The sequence below is a fragment of the Salvelinus namaycush genome, chromosome 4, assembly GCF_016432855.1.
Source record: "Salvelinus namaycush isolate Seneca chromosome 4, SaNama_1.0, whole genome shotgun sequence".
Taxonomy (NCBI): Eukaryota; Metazoa; Chordata; class Actinopteri; order Salmoniformes; family Salmonidae; genus Salvelinus; species Salvelinus namaycush.
In genome coordinates, this window is record NC_052310.1 from 81,948,590 (window position 1) to 81,963,356 (window position 14,767).

At 44.4% G+C, this 14,767-nt stretch overlaps 1 protein-coding gene across 1 annotated transcript in view; it reads left to right on the top strand.

Moving 5' to 3' along the window:
- The window catches only part of LOC120046022 (dedicator of cytokinesis protein 1-like), a 99,825-nt gene that overhangs the window by 50,797 nt on the left and 34,261 nt on the right, over positions 1-14,767 (top strand). The gene's annotated exons all lie outside the window — the stretch shown is intronic.

The window sequence follows — 14,767 nt, forward strand, 5'->3', positions numbered from 1 at the left end:
TGCCTCAGCCGTGTCTCAGTGAGAGAGTTAACAGACAATACATTACCACAGCCAGTAGAGTCCCCTGCCTCAGCCGTGTCTCAGTGAGAGAGTTAACAGTACAATACATTACCACAGCCAGTAGAGTCCCCTGCCTCAGCCGTGTCTCAGTGAGAGAGTAAACAGACAATACATTACCACAGCCAGTAGAGTCCCCTGCCTCAGCCGTGTCTCAGTGAGAGAGTTAACAGTACAATACATTACCACAGCCAGTAGAGTCCCCTGCCTCAGCCGTGTCTCAGTGAGAGAGTTAACAGTACAATACATTACCACAGCCAGTAGAGTCCCCTGCCTCAGCCGTGTCTCAGTGAGAGAGTTAACAGTACAATACATTACCACAGCCAGTAGAGTCCCCTGCCTCAGCCGGGTCTCAGTGAGAGAGTTAACAGTACAATACATTACCACAGCCAGTAGAGTCCCCTGCCTCAGCCGGGTCTCAGTGAGAGAGTTAACAGTACAATACATTACCACAGCCAGTAGAGTCCCCTGCCTCAGCCGGGTCTCAGTGAGAGAGTTAACAGTACAATACATTACCACAGCCAGTAGAGTCCCCTGCCTCAGCCGTGTCTCAGTGAGAGAGTTAACAGTCAATACATTACCACAGCCAGTAGAGTCCCCTGCCTCAGCCGGGTCTCAGTGAGAGAGTAAACAGTCAATACATTACCACAGCCAGTAGAGTCCCCTGCCTCAGCCGGGTCTCAGTGAGAGAGTAAACAGTCAATACATTACCACAGCCAGTAGAGTCCCCTGCCTCTCAATGCAGATAGCCCGGTTAGCCAAGGTGCGGGAGCACTGGTTGGTCGGCCCAATTGAGGTAGTATGTACATGAATGTATAGTTAAAGTGACTATGCGTACATGATAAACAGAGAGTAGCAGCAGCGTAAAAATGTCCATGGTAATGAAAGGTGGATAGAGTTGGGGCTATTGATCAGCGTCTGGGTCACTGGCGGCTGGTGGTTTCTCCACGGTGTTGAAGGAGGAAAGAACAGTGTCATTGTTCCTGATTCGCTCTCTATTTTCCCAAGGCTGTAATTCATTTCCTCGTATTAGAGCTCTCTCCCGCGCGGGGAGACTTTGGTGTTTGGTCACGACGTCGTCCTCTTTCCAGAACATCTGTGAGGACGCTCCTTTGAGGAAGACGTCTGATCATTCTATTTGGGCTGTTGAAGACCGTGTTCACAAGTCTCCCCTCTAACCCGTTCTCCTCTAGCAAGGCACAGCATCCATTACAGATAGAACAGCCTGGTCTGTCTGGCTGTCTAAAAGACCTTTATAGACTGGGCTCTTCTATGCACAGTCCTCTCTTTGATTCTATTATCAGCTGTCTGGAGGACAGAGAGAGTGATGTGTGTCTGGGGTAGGTTGTCTATGACCAGCTCATGTCTACTGTAGACTACCTCATAGACTTCTACATCCTGTGTACTGTAGACTACCTCATAGACTTCTACATCCGGTGTACTGTAGACTACCTCATAGACTTCTACATCCTGTGTACTGTAGACTACCTCAGACTTCTACATCCTATGTACCGTAGACTACCTCATAGACTTCAATACATCCTATCTACTGTAGACTACCTCATAGACTTCTACATCCGGTGTACTGTAGACTACCTCATAGACTTCTACATCCTGTGTACTGTAGACTACCTCATAGACTTCAATACATCCTGTTTACTGTAGACTACCTCATAGACTTCTCTACATCCTGTGTACTGTAGACTACCTCATAGACTTCTACATCCTGTCTACTGTAGACTACCTCATAGACTTCTCTACATCCTGTGTACTGTAGACTACCTCATAGACTTCTACATCCTGTCTACTGTAGACTACCTCATAGACTTCTCTACATCCTGTGTACTGTAGACTACCTCATAGACTTCTACATCCTGTCTACTGTAGACTACCTCATAGACTTCTCTACATCCTGTGTACTGTAGACTACCTCATAGACTTCAATACATCCTGTGTACTGTAGACTACCTCATAGACTTCTCTACATCCTGTGTACTGTAGACTACATCATAGACTTCAATACATCCTGTGTACTGTAGACTACCTCATAGACTTCTCTACATCCTGTGTACTGTAGACTACCTCATAGACTTCTCTACATCCTGTGTACTGTAGACTACCTCATAGACTTCAATACATCCTGTCTACTGTAGACTACCTCATAGACTTCTCTACATCCTGTGTACTGTAGACTACCTCATAGACTTCTACATCCTGTTTACTGTAGACTACCTCATAGACTTCTCTACATCCTGTCTACTGTAGACTACCTCATAGACTTCTCTACATCCTGTCTACTGTAGACTACCTCATAGACTTCTACATCCTGTCTACTGTAGACTACCTCATAGACTTCTCTACATCCTGTCTACTGTAGACTACCTCATAGACTTCTACATCCTGTTTACTGTAGACTACCTCATAGACTTCTCTACATCCTGTCTACTGTAGACTACCTCATAGACTTCAATACATCCTGTCTACCGTAGACTACCTCATAGACTTCTCTACAGCCTGTCTACTGTAGACTACCTCATAGACTTCAATACATCCTGTCTACTGTAGACTACCTCATAGACTTCAATACATCCTGTCTACTGTAGACTACCTCATAGACTTCTCTACATCCTGTGTACTGTAGACTACCTCATAGACTTCTCTACATCCTGTCTACTGTAGACTACCTCATAGACTTCTCTACATCCTGTTTACTGTAGACTACCTCATAGACTTCTCTACATCCTGTTTACTGTAGACTACCTCATAGACTTCTACATCCTGTTTACTGTAGACTACCTCATAGACTTCTACATCCTGTTTACCGTAGACTACCTCATAGACTTCAATACAGCCTGTCTACTGTAGACTACCTCATAGACTTCTCTACATCCTGTGTACTGTAGACTACCTCATAGACTTCAATACATCCTGTCTACTGTAGACTACCTCATAGACTTCTCTACATCCTGTGTACTGTAGACTACCTCATAGACTTCAATACATCCTGTCTACTGTAGACTACCTCATAGACTTCTCTACATCCTGTGTACTGTAGACTACCTCATAGACTTCTCTACATCCTGTGTACTGTAGACTACCTCATAGACTTCTCTACATCCTGTCTACTGTAGACTACCTCATAGACTTCTCTACATCCTGTGTACTGTAGACTACCTCATAGACTTCTCTACATCCTGTGTACCGTAGACTACCTCATAGACTTCAATACATCCTGTCTACTGTAGACTACCTCATAGACTTCAATACATCCTGTGTACTGTAGACTACCTCATAGACTTCAATACATCCTGTCTACTGTAGACTACCTCATAGACTTCTCTACATCCTGTGTACTGTAGACTACCTCATAGACTTCAATACATCCTGTGTACTGTAGACTACCTCATAGACTTCAATACATCCTGTGTACTGTAGACTACCTCATAGACTTCAATACATCCTGTGTACTGTAGACTACCTCATAGACTTCAATACATCCTGTCTACTGTAGACTACCTCATAGACTTCAATACATCCTGTGTACTGTAGACTACCTCATAGACTTCAATACATCCTGTGTACTGTAGACTACCTCATAGACTTCTACATCCTGTGTACTGTAGACTACCTCATAGACTTCTCTACATCCTGTCTACCGTAGACGACCTCATAGACTTCTCTACATCCTGTGTACCGTAGACTACCTCATAGACTTCAATACATCCTGTCTACTGTAGACTACCTCATAGACTTCTCTACATCCTGTGTACTGTAGACTACCTCATAGACTTCTACATCCTGTTTACTGTAGACTACCTCATAGACTTCTCTACATCCTGTCTACTGTAGACTACCTCATAGACTTCAATACATCCTGTCTACTGTAGACTACCTCATAGACTTCAATACATCCTGTGTACTGTAGACTACCTCATAGACTTCTCTACATCCTGTGTACTGTAGACTACCTCATAGACTTCTACATCCTGTCTACTGTAGACTACCTCATAGACTTCAATACATCCTGTCTACTGTAGACTACCTCATAGACTTCAATACATCCTGTGTACTGTAGACTACCTCATAGACTTCAATACATCCTGTCTACTGTAGACTACATCATAGACTTCTCTACATCCTGTGTACTGTAGACTACCTCATAGACTTCTACATCCTGTCTACTGTAGACTACCTCATAGACTTCTCTACATCCTGTGTACTGTAGACTACCTCATAGACTTCTCTACATCCTGTGTACTGTAGACTACCTCATAGACTTCAATACATCCTGTCTACTGTAGACTACCTCATAGACTTCTCTACATCCTGTGTACTGTAGACTACCTCATAGACTTCTCTACATCCTGTGTACTGTAGACTACCTCATAGACTTCAATACATCCTGTCTACTGTAGACTACCTCATAGACTTCAATACATCCTGTGTACTGTAGACTACCTCATAGACTTCAATACATCCTGTCTACTGTAGACTACCTCATAGACTTCAATACATCCTGTGTACTGTAGACTACCTCATAGACTTCTCTACATCCTGTGTACTGTAGACTACCTCATAGACTTCAATACATCCTGTCTACTGTAGACTACCTCATAGACTTCTCTACATCCTGTGTACTGTAGACTACCTCATAGACTTCAATACATCCTGTCTACTGTAGACTACCTCATAGACTTCAATACATCCTGTGTACTGTAGACTACCTCATAGACTTCTCTACATCCTGTGTACTGTAGACTACCTCATAGACTTCTACATCCTGTTTACCGTAGACTACCTCATAGACTTCAATACAGCCTGTCTACTGTAGACTACCTCATAGACTTCTCTACATCCTGTGTACTGTAGACTACCTCATAGACTTCAATACATCCTGTGTACTGTAGACTACCTCATAGACTTCTCTACATCCTGTGTACTGTAGACTACCTCATAGACTTCAATACATCCTGTCTACTGTAGACTACCTCATAGACTTCTACATCCTGTGTACTGTAGACTACCTCATAGACTTCTCTACATCCTGTGTACTGTAGACTACCTCATAGACTTCAATACATCCTGTCTACTGTAGACTACCTCATAGACTTCAATACATCCTGTGTACCGTAGACTACCTCATAGACTTCTCTACATCCTGTGTACCGTAGACTACCTCATAGACTTCTCTACATCCTGTGTACTGTAGACTACCTCATAGACTTCTCTACATCCTGTGTACTGTAGACTACCTCATAGACTTCAATACATCCTGTGTACTGTAGACTACCTCATAGACTTCAATACATCCTGTGTACCGTAGACTACCTCATAGACTTCAATACATCCTATCTACTGTAGACTACCTCATAGACTTCAATACATCCTGTGTACTGTAGACTACCTCATAGACTTCTCTACATCCTGTGTACTGTAGACTACCTCATAGACTTCAATACATCCTGTGTACTGTAGACTACCTCATAGACTTCTCTACATCCTGTTTACTGTAGACTACCTCATAGACTTCTCTACATCCTGTTTACTGTAGACTACCTCATAGACTTCTCTACATCCTGTCTACTGTAGACTACCTCATAGACTTCTACATCCTGTCTACTGTAGACTACCTCATAGACTTCTACATCCTGTGTACTGTAGACTACCTCATAGACTTCTCTACATCCTGTCTACTGTAGACTACCTCATAGACTTCTCTACATCCTGTCTACCGTAGACTACCTCCTTGGAGCTAAGGATTCACTTCACGTCTGCTAGAGAAAGGGGGGGAAGTCGTAAGAAATAAATGACTTCTCATATCTAATTCAGTGAGATGAAAACTTCAGCTTATTAGTATCAGCCCAGAAGTTATCATTACAGATCAGATACTGGAACAAAGACGGTGTCCCAAATGGAAACCTATTCACTATATAGTGCACTTATTTTTGACCAGAACCCAATGGGCTTATTCAAAAGTAGTGCACTATAGAGGGAAACAGGCTGTGATTTGGGACACGGTAAATATGCTGTGCAGTTTTTAAAGGGGACAATGTTCTTTCCCCCCCCTAAAACAAAATGCAATTTACCACGGAGCATTAATCTTGTAAGCGCTGGAGAGAGTGTTTTTACCTTAATAGCTGCACAACAACATTACCTAAACTAGATTATTATTGCCAGCTAAAGTGGGTTATGTGTTTGTGCCCTGGCCTCTACTGATCTCCAGTAAATCACTGATGTTCTACACCAGATAGCCTTTATCCCTCTCGCTGTCCTATTGGACTAGGGATGATAGACTTTATCCCTCCCACTGTCCTATTGGACTAGGGATGATAGTCTTTATCCCTCTCACTGTCCTATTGGACTAGGGATGATAGTCTTTATCCCCCTCACTGTCCTATTGGACTAAGGATGATAGTCTTTATCCCTCTCACTGTCCTATTGGACTAGGGATGATAGTCTTTATCCCTCTCACTGTCCTATTGGACTAGGGATGATAGTCTTTACCCCTCTCACTGTCCTGTTGGACTAGGAATGATAGTCTTTATCACTCTCACTGTCCTATTGGACTAGAGATGATAGTCTATATCCCTCTCGCTGTCCTATTGGACTAGGGATGATAGTCTTTATCCATCTCACTGTCCTATTGGACTAGGGATGATAGTCTTTATCCCTCTCACTGTCCTATTGGACTAGGGATGATAGTCTTTATCCATCTCACTGTCCTATTGGACTAGGGATGATAGTCTGTATCCCTCTCACTGTCCTATTGGACTAGGGATGGTAGTCTTTATCCCCCTCACTGTCCTATTGGACTAAGGATGATAGTCTTTATCCCTCTCACTGTCCTATTGGACTAGGGATGATAGTCTTTATCCATCTCACTGTCCTATTGGACGAGGAATGATAGTCTTTATCACTCTCACTGTCCTATTGGACTAGAGATGATAGTCTATATCCCTCTCGCTGTCCTATTGGACTAGGGATGATAGTCTTTATCCATCTCACTGTCCTAATGGACTAGGGATGATAGTCTTTATCCCTCTCACTGTCCTATTGGACTAGGGATGGTAGTCTTTTTATCCCCCTCACTGTCCTATTGGACTAGGGATGGTAGTCTTTATCCCCCTCACTGTCCTATTGGACTAAGGATGATAGTCTTTATCCCTCTCACTGTCCTATTGGACTAGGGATGATAGTCTTTATCCCTCTCGCTGTCCTATTGGACTAGGGATGATAGTCTTTATCCATCTCACTGTCCTATTGGACTAGGGATGATAGTCTTTATCCCTCTCACTGTCCTATTGGACTAGGGATGGTAGTCTTTATCCCCCTTACTGTCCTATTGGACTAAGGATGATAGTCTTTATCCCTCTCACGGTCCTATTGGACTAGGGATGATAGTCTTTATCCCTCTCACTGTCCTATTGGACTAGGGATGATAGTCTTTATCCCTCTCACTGTCCTATTGGACTAGGGATGATAGTCTTTATCCCTCTCACTGTCCTATTGGACTAGGAATGATAGTCTTTATCCCTCTCACTGTCCTATGGCGTCAGGTAGCCTAGTGGTTAGAGCGTTGGACTTGTAACCGAAAGTTTGCAAGGTCGAATCCCTGAGCTGACAAGGTAAAAATCTGTCATTCTGCCCACTGTTCCTAAACCGTCATTGTAAATATGAATTTGTTCTTAACTGACTTGCCTAGTTAAATAAAGGTTAAATAGAAAATATAAATAAATAGTGGACCAGAGCCTTCAAAAGTAGTGCACTACTTATGGCGAGAGCCTTCAAAAGTAGTGCACTACTTATGGCGAGAGCCTTCAAAAGTAGTGCACTTATAAGGGGAAAGGGTGTAATTTGGAATGCGCTTGAGTGTGAAGAAGTGTGGACTTCATTCAGAATCCATATTATAAAATAATGAACACTTAATGTAATATCAATCATGGCCTCTCTGCACGAGTGGTTAGGGAAGTGTTCATCGGAGGCTAATTGAGATACTTTGTGTTTGCAGTGTTTTTAGTTTCTTCTTCATGTTGCTGTTTGTATGTCAGTATCTCCCTGCCTCTGGGGGGAAAAAAGTCAATTATATTGAAGATATCACTGCATCCAATGAAGGCACTTAGCTTCTCTCCTGCCTCCTTCCTCCTTCCTTAATACACTGCTGCTTAATTCAGCTGATTATGATGTATTCGTATCTAATGTGAAAGGCATAGGGGTATTCTCTTATTAAAAAAAAAAAATAATCACACGTGGGAAAAGCAGCATTTCGGGAAATCGTCATTGGCTTTGATACTCTGATTGGTTCGAGACGAACCAATCGCTGACGAATGGATCAGCAGAAAGGACTTCTAGGATGGCAGTCTGACTGAATGGATCAACAGAAAGGACTTCTAGGAAGGCAGTCTGACTGAATGGATCAGCAGAAAGGACTTCTAGGAAGACAGTCTGACTGAATGGATCAACAGAAAGGACTTCTAGGAAGGCAGTCTGACTGAATGGATCAACAGAAAGGACTTCTAGGAAGGCAGTCTCACTGAATGGATCAACAGAAATGACTTCTAGGAAGGCAGTCTGACTGAATGGATCAACAGAAAGGACTTCTAGGAAGGCAGTCTGACTGAATGGATCAGCAGAAAGGACTTCTAGGAAGGCAGTCTGACTGAATGGATCAACAGAAAGGACTTCTAGGAAGGCAGTCTGACTGAATGGATCAACAGAAAGGACTTCTAGGAAGGCAGTCTGACTGAATGGATCAACAGAAAGGACTTCTAGGAAGGCAGTCTGACTGAATGGATCAACAGAAAGGACTTCTAGGAAGGCAGTCTGACTGAATGGATCAACAGAAAGGACTTCTAGGAAGGCAGTCTGACTGAATGGATCAACAGAAAGGACTTCTAGGAAGGCAGTCTGACTGAATGGATCAACAGAAAGGACTTCTAGGAAGGCAGTCTGACTGAATGGATCAACAGAAAGGACTTCTAGGAAGGCAGTCTGACTGAATGGATCAACAGAAAGGACTTCTAGGAAGGCAGTCTGACTGAATGGATTAACAGAAAGGACTTCTAGGAAGACAGTCTGACTGAATGGATCAACAGAAAGGACTTCTAGGAAGGCAGTCTGACTGAATGGATCAACAGAAAGGACTTCTGGGAAGGCAGTCTGACTGAATGGGTCAACAGAAATGACTTCTAGGAAGGCAGTCTGACTGAATGGATCAGCAGAAAGGACTTCTGGGAAGGCAGTCTGACTGAAAGATCTAGCGATCGGTACAGCAGGGGTTATTAAATTAAGTACTTCATTCCTCCATCTTTCTCTGACTTGTGTTCCGTCTGTTCCTGTAAAGCTGTTGTGTTCTGTTTATCTCAGCGGCTCAACGGACATGTTCAGGCTTTCCAAAAGTTGTCTAAAAATATTTATCAAACTGTGTTCCAACACTTTAAAATATAAGCTGTCGCGTTCTATCATTCCGAGTTTTCTCAGACGTGGGGTGTGTCCCAAATAGTACTGTATACCCTATAGAGTGCACTCATTTTTAACAGGTTCCATAGGGCTTTAGTCAAAAGTAGTGCACTACATAGGGAATAGGGTGTCAATTGGGACACTGTATAGCTTCTGAGTTTACTGACTGGGATAAACAAAGTTTCCTCATCTCATACATTTTCAGGTACATTCTGTCCTCTCCCCTTCAAACGGTATTTTAGTTTCTACACACTCCGGTGACCTAAGATGACTGCCTTGTCATCTTAAGCACCGATTTAGCCAAGTCATGTCCTTTACGTTCTTGGATCATTGACTTTCATGGATCATTGCTAAGATCATCGTTGATTGAAATGGTTGATTTGATATTTCTCCTGTATGTTTTATCGTGTTGAACCTAGTCTCCATCGCTAACAAACAGACTTTGTATTAGTATTCCCATCATGCATTTGGAGATATTTGGATTCCGTTTATGGCCCCATAAACCCCTCTGCCGACAGCATGTTTAAATAATCTATGAATTTCGTTCTAGATGCTGTTTGATTTTGTTTTCTTCTTTTCATTGACTTCGTCATGACACTAGTTTCTTGGCCGACTGTGTTTCCATTCACAGAAATAGTAATGAATTATTGACTAGTCGAAGTATGAGAACCATTTTCTGTTTTTGCTTCTTCACCCTCTCTGTGATAGACTGTGATTTCCTTTCTCTGTCAGAATGGTTCATTCTGGTTGCTGAGTAATGAGTATCATGACATTGAGAGGAACACACACACACACACCCTGCTAGAATGGGCGGCAGGTAGCCTAGCGATTAGAGCGTTGGGCCAGTAACCGAAAGGTCGCTGGTTCGAATACCCAATCCGACAAGGTGAAAAACCTGTCTGTGTCCTTGAGCAAGGCACTTCACCCTAATTTGCTCCAGGGGCTGTAGGTAGACCGTCATTGTCAATAAGAATGTGTTCTTAACTGACTTGCCTAGTTAAATAAAAATGTTTAAACGGTACAGTGTGTGTTATAGAAGCTCTATCTGAGTTCCCACATGAAATAGACCAGCAATATCAGCGGTGTTCGCTGGTGTTCCTGACCAGAGATATCCTGGTTCTACCACGGTGTTCCTGACCAGCGATATCCTGGTTCCACCACGTCGTTCCTGACCAGCGATATCCTGGTTCCACCACGGTGTTCCTGACCAGAGATATCCTGGTTCCACCACGTCGTTCCTGACCAGCGATATCCTGGTTCTACCACGGTGTTCCTGACCAGCGATATCCTGGTTCCACCACGGTGTTCCTGACCAGCGATATCCTGGTTCTACCACGGTGTTCCTGACCAGCGATATCCTGGTTCCACCACGGTGTTCCTGACCAGCGATATCCTGGTTCTACCACAGTGTTCCTGACCAGCGATATCCTGGTTCTACCACGGTGTTCCTGACCAGAGATATCCTGGTTCCACCACGGTGTTCCTGACCAGCGATATCCTGGTTCTACCACGGTGTTCCTGACCAGAGATATCCTGGTTCCACCACGGTGTTCCTGACCAGAGATATCCTGGTTCCACCACGGTGTTCCTGACCAGAGATATCCTGGTTCCACCACGGTGATCCTGTAGTTTTAGTTTCCATTCAGTTGGCGACAGATTTTCATGTGAATGTTCAAAAAGACAATATCCACATTTTCCCAACAGCGGTGAGTTTCCACCAAACGGACTTGTTGAGTTAAAAAAAAAAAATCCTGCGTGGTGACGTACTGCTCACAAAATGTACCGAATAAAATCGTAATGTGTTTTATTGTATTTACAACTCTTCCGATTAGTTTTGTCACAAAAAGTGTTGCGTGAAATAGCAAATGTGCCTATTCTGGTCTTGGCAGCAGTTAGTAGGCTGTGTGGGTAGGCTGTGGGGGTAGGCTGTGGGGGTATGCTGTGGGGCTAGGCTGTGGGGGTAGGCTGTGGGGGTATGCTGTGGGGGTATGCTGTGGGGCTAGGCTGTGGGGGTATGCTGTGGGGGTATGCTGTGGGGCTAGGCTGTGGGGCTAGGCTGTGGGGCTAGGCTGTGGGGCTAGGCTGTGGGGGTATGCTGTGGGGCTAGGCTGTGGGGGTATGCTGTGGGGGTAGGCTGTGTGGGTAGGCTGTGGGGCTAGGCTGTGGGGGTAGGCTGTGGGGGTAGGCTGTGGGGCTAGGCTGTGGGGCTAGGCTGTGGGGCTAGGCTGTGGGGGTAGGCTGTGGGGCTAGGCTGTGGGGCTAGGCTGTGGGGGTATGCTGTGGGGGTAGGCTGTGGGGGTAGGCTGTGGGGGTAGGCTGTGTGGGTAGGCTGTGTGGGTATGCTGTGGGGCTAGGCTGTGGGGCTAGGCTGTGGGGGTATGCTGTGGGGGTAGGCTGTGTGGGTAGGCTGTGGGGCTAGGCCAGTCTACGTTATGAGATTATTATGGATGAGAGAATATTTCTAATTGTGAAACGGCAGTCAAGCATCGATTATCATGTCAGCAGAATAAACCCAAGATGTTTACTGGAAAGGAGCATCAAGCTCATCGAGGGGCAGGGGATGTTGAGGGGATGTTGAGGAGGATGTTGAGGGGAATGTTGGGGGGATGTTGGGGGGGGGGTGTTGAGGGTGATGTTGGGGGGAATGTTGGGGGGAATGTTGAGGGGGATGTTGAGGGGGGTGTTGAGGGGAATGTTGAGGGGAATGTTGAGGGGAATGTTGGGGGGAATGTTGAGGGTGATGTTGGGGGGGGTGTTGAGGGGGATGTTGGGGGGATGTTGGGGGGGGGGTGTTGAGGGGGATGTTGGGGGGGGTGTTGAGGGGATGTTGAGGGGGGTGTTGAGGGGGATGTTGAGGGGAATGTTGAGGGGAATGTTGGGGGGAATGTTGAGGGGGATGTTGAGGGGGGTGTTGAGGAGGATGTTGAGGGGAATGTTGAGGGGGATGTTGGGGGGGGGGTGTTGAGGGGAATGTTGAGGGGAATGTTGAGGGGGATGTTGAGGGGGGTGTTGAGGAGAATGTTGGGGGGATGTTGAGGGGGGTGTTGAGCGGGGTGTTGAGGGGAATGTTGAGGGGGGTGTTGAGGAGAATGTTGGGGGGATGTTGAGGGGGGTGTTGAGGGGATGTTGAGGGGGGTGTTGAGGGGATGTTGAGGGAATGTTGAGGGGGATGTTGAGGGGGGTGTTGAGGAGAATGTTGGGGGGATGTTGAGGGGATGTTGGGGGGGAATAGAGAAGGAAGTGTGCAACATTAAAAAGGCCACTATCAACAACCAAAGGAATGTACACTAATATCAGGCATTGGGAACTATTCAGATGTTGTGTCGCTACACAACAGGAAATTCCACACTTGTTACACACATAAAGGTGTTTCCATCGGCATTTCTCACATAAATTAATTTTACAGACACAAAAAAGATCCCACCATGTCGAACGGAACAAATTATCTGTCGGAATATATATTTTTTTTTTTAAAGACTTTACTGTCCTAAACCCAGTGGATGGAAACGTGGCTAGTGTGTACACTCCACGCCACTCTGGCTTTGAGGAAGAAGAAACATGGCTGCTGTCGTTTCCCTCACCTAAGGCTACAGACACAACTTACACGCAATTTTACTTCCTTGCAACTGAGTTGCTCCATGAACCCCCCCCCCTCTCCAGGTAAATTTGACAGCCAGCATTTTGTCTAAATCAATCTTTATACAATAACGAAACGGTTCGATAAACTAATAATTTTGTGAATTCACAATGTGTTACGGCAGATGACATCGGGTGAGTTTAGAATTCCCAAACAATATGACGGGAAGCAGCGATCGATTTGATTGGCTGTTGCAAGCCATTTTAATAGTTTTTTTTTTTGAGTTGCTTCGTGTAAAACAGCAAAAGTGGCTGGAGATGAATGTCATCTGCAACCTGCAACTAAAGTTGTGTGAAAGTTGTGTTGTGTAACAGCAGCCTGAGAAATCCCCTGCTGCCAATTTCAGTCCGACAGGTTTTGGCTGTTTCTTTCATTCTGCTTGGAACAGATGACGTGTGGAAAATCAATGAGTTTATCACTCAAAGCAGATTTGAACACTTCAAGAGAGGTACCTTTTTAGGGAAGCAGTGCATTTAAATCAATTGTAAAATTGGCACTCGTGCTTGAATGTGCATTTATCCTAAAAAAAAATATATATAAGCGCAACATGCAACAATTTCAAAAGATTTTACTGAGTTACAGTTCATATAAGGAGATCAGTCAATTGAAATAAATTCATTAGGTCCTAATCTATGGATTTCACATGACTGGGAATACAGATATGCATCTGTTGGTCACAGACACCTTAAACAAAACGGGCCTCAGGATCTCGTCACGGTCTGTGCATTCGAATTGCCATTGATAAAACGCGTGTCCGTTGTCCATTAGCTTATGCCTGTTCATACCATAACCCCACCGCCACTGTAAGGAACTCTGTTCACAACGTTGACATCAGCAAACCTTTCGCCCACACGATGCCATACCTGTAGTCTGCGGTTGTAAACCCAGTTGGACGTATTGCCTAATTCTTTAAAACGACATTGGAGGCGGCTTATGGTAGAGAAATGAACATTTCATTATCCGGAAACAGCTCTGGTGGACAGTCAGCATGCCAATTGCACACCCTCAAAACTTGAGACATCTGTGGCATTGTGTTGTGTGACAAAACTGCACATTTTAGAGTGGCCTTTTATTGTCCCCAGCACAAGGTGCACCTGTGTAATAACCGTGCTTAATCAACTTCTTGATATTCCACACATGTCATGTGGATGGATTATCTTGGCAAATGAGAAACACTCATTAACAGGGATGTAAACAAATGTGTACACAACATTGAAGAGAAATACGCTTTTTATGTGTATAGAACATTTCTGGGGTCTTTTATTTCAGCTCATGAAACATGGGACCAACACTTTACATGTTGTGTTTATATTTTAGTTCAGTGTAGTTGGCCTGTCTTCAATGTTCCCTCTTATTTTTGGCGGTACTGAGCAAATTTTTGGTATTTTGAGTGGAAACTGGAGGCTGTGTCCTTACAGTTTTAGACAGTAGCCAATAGGCTGTGTCCTTACAGTTGTAGACAGTAGCCAATAGGCTGTGTCCTTACAGTTGTAGACAGTAGCCAATAGGCTGTGTCCTTACAGTTTTAGACAGTAGCCAATAGGCTGTGTCCTTACAGTTTTAGACAGTAGCCAATAGGCTGTATCCTTACAGTTTTAGACAGTAGCCAATAGGCTG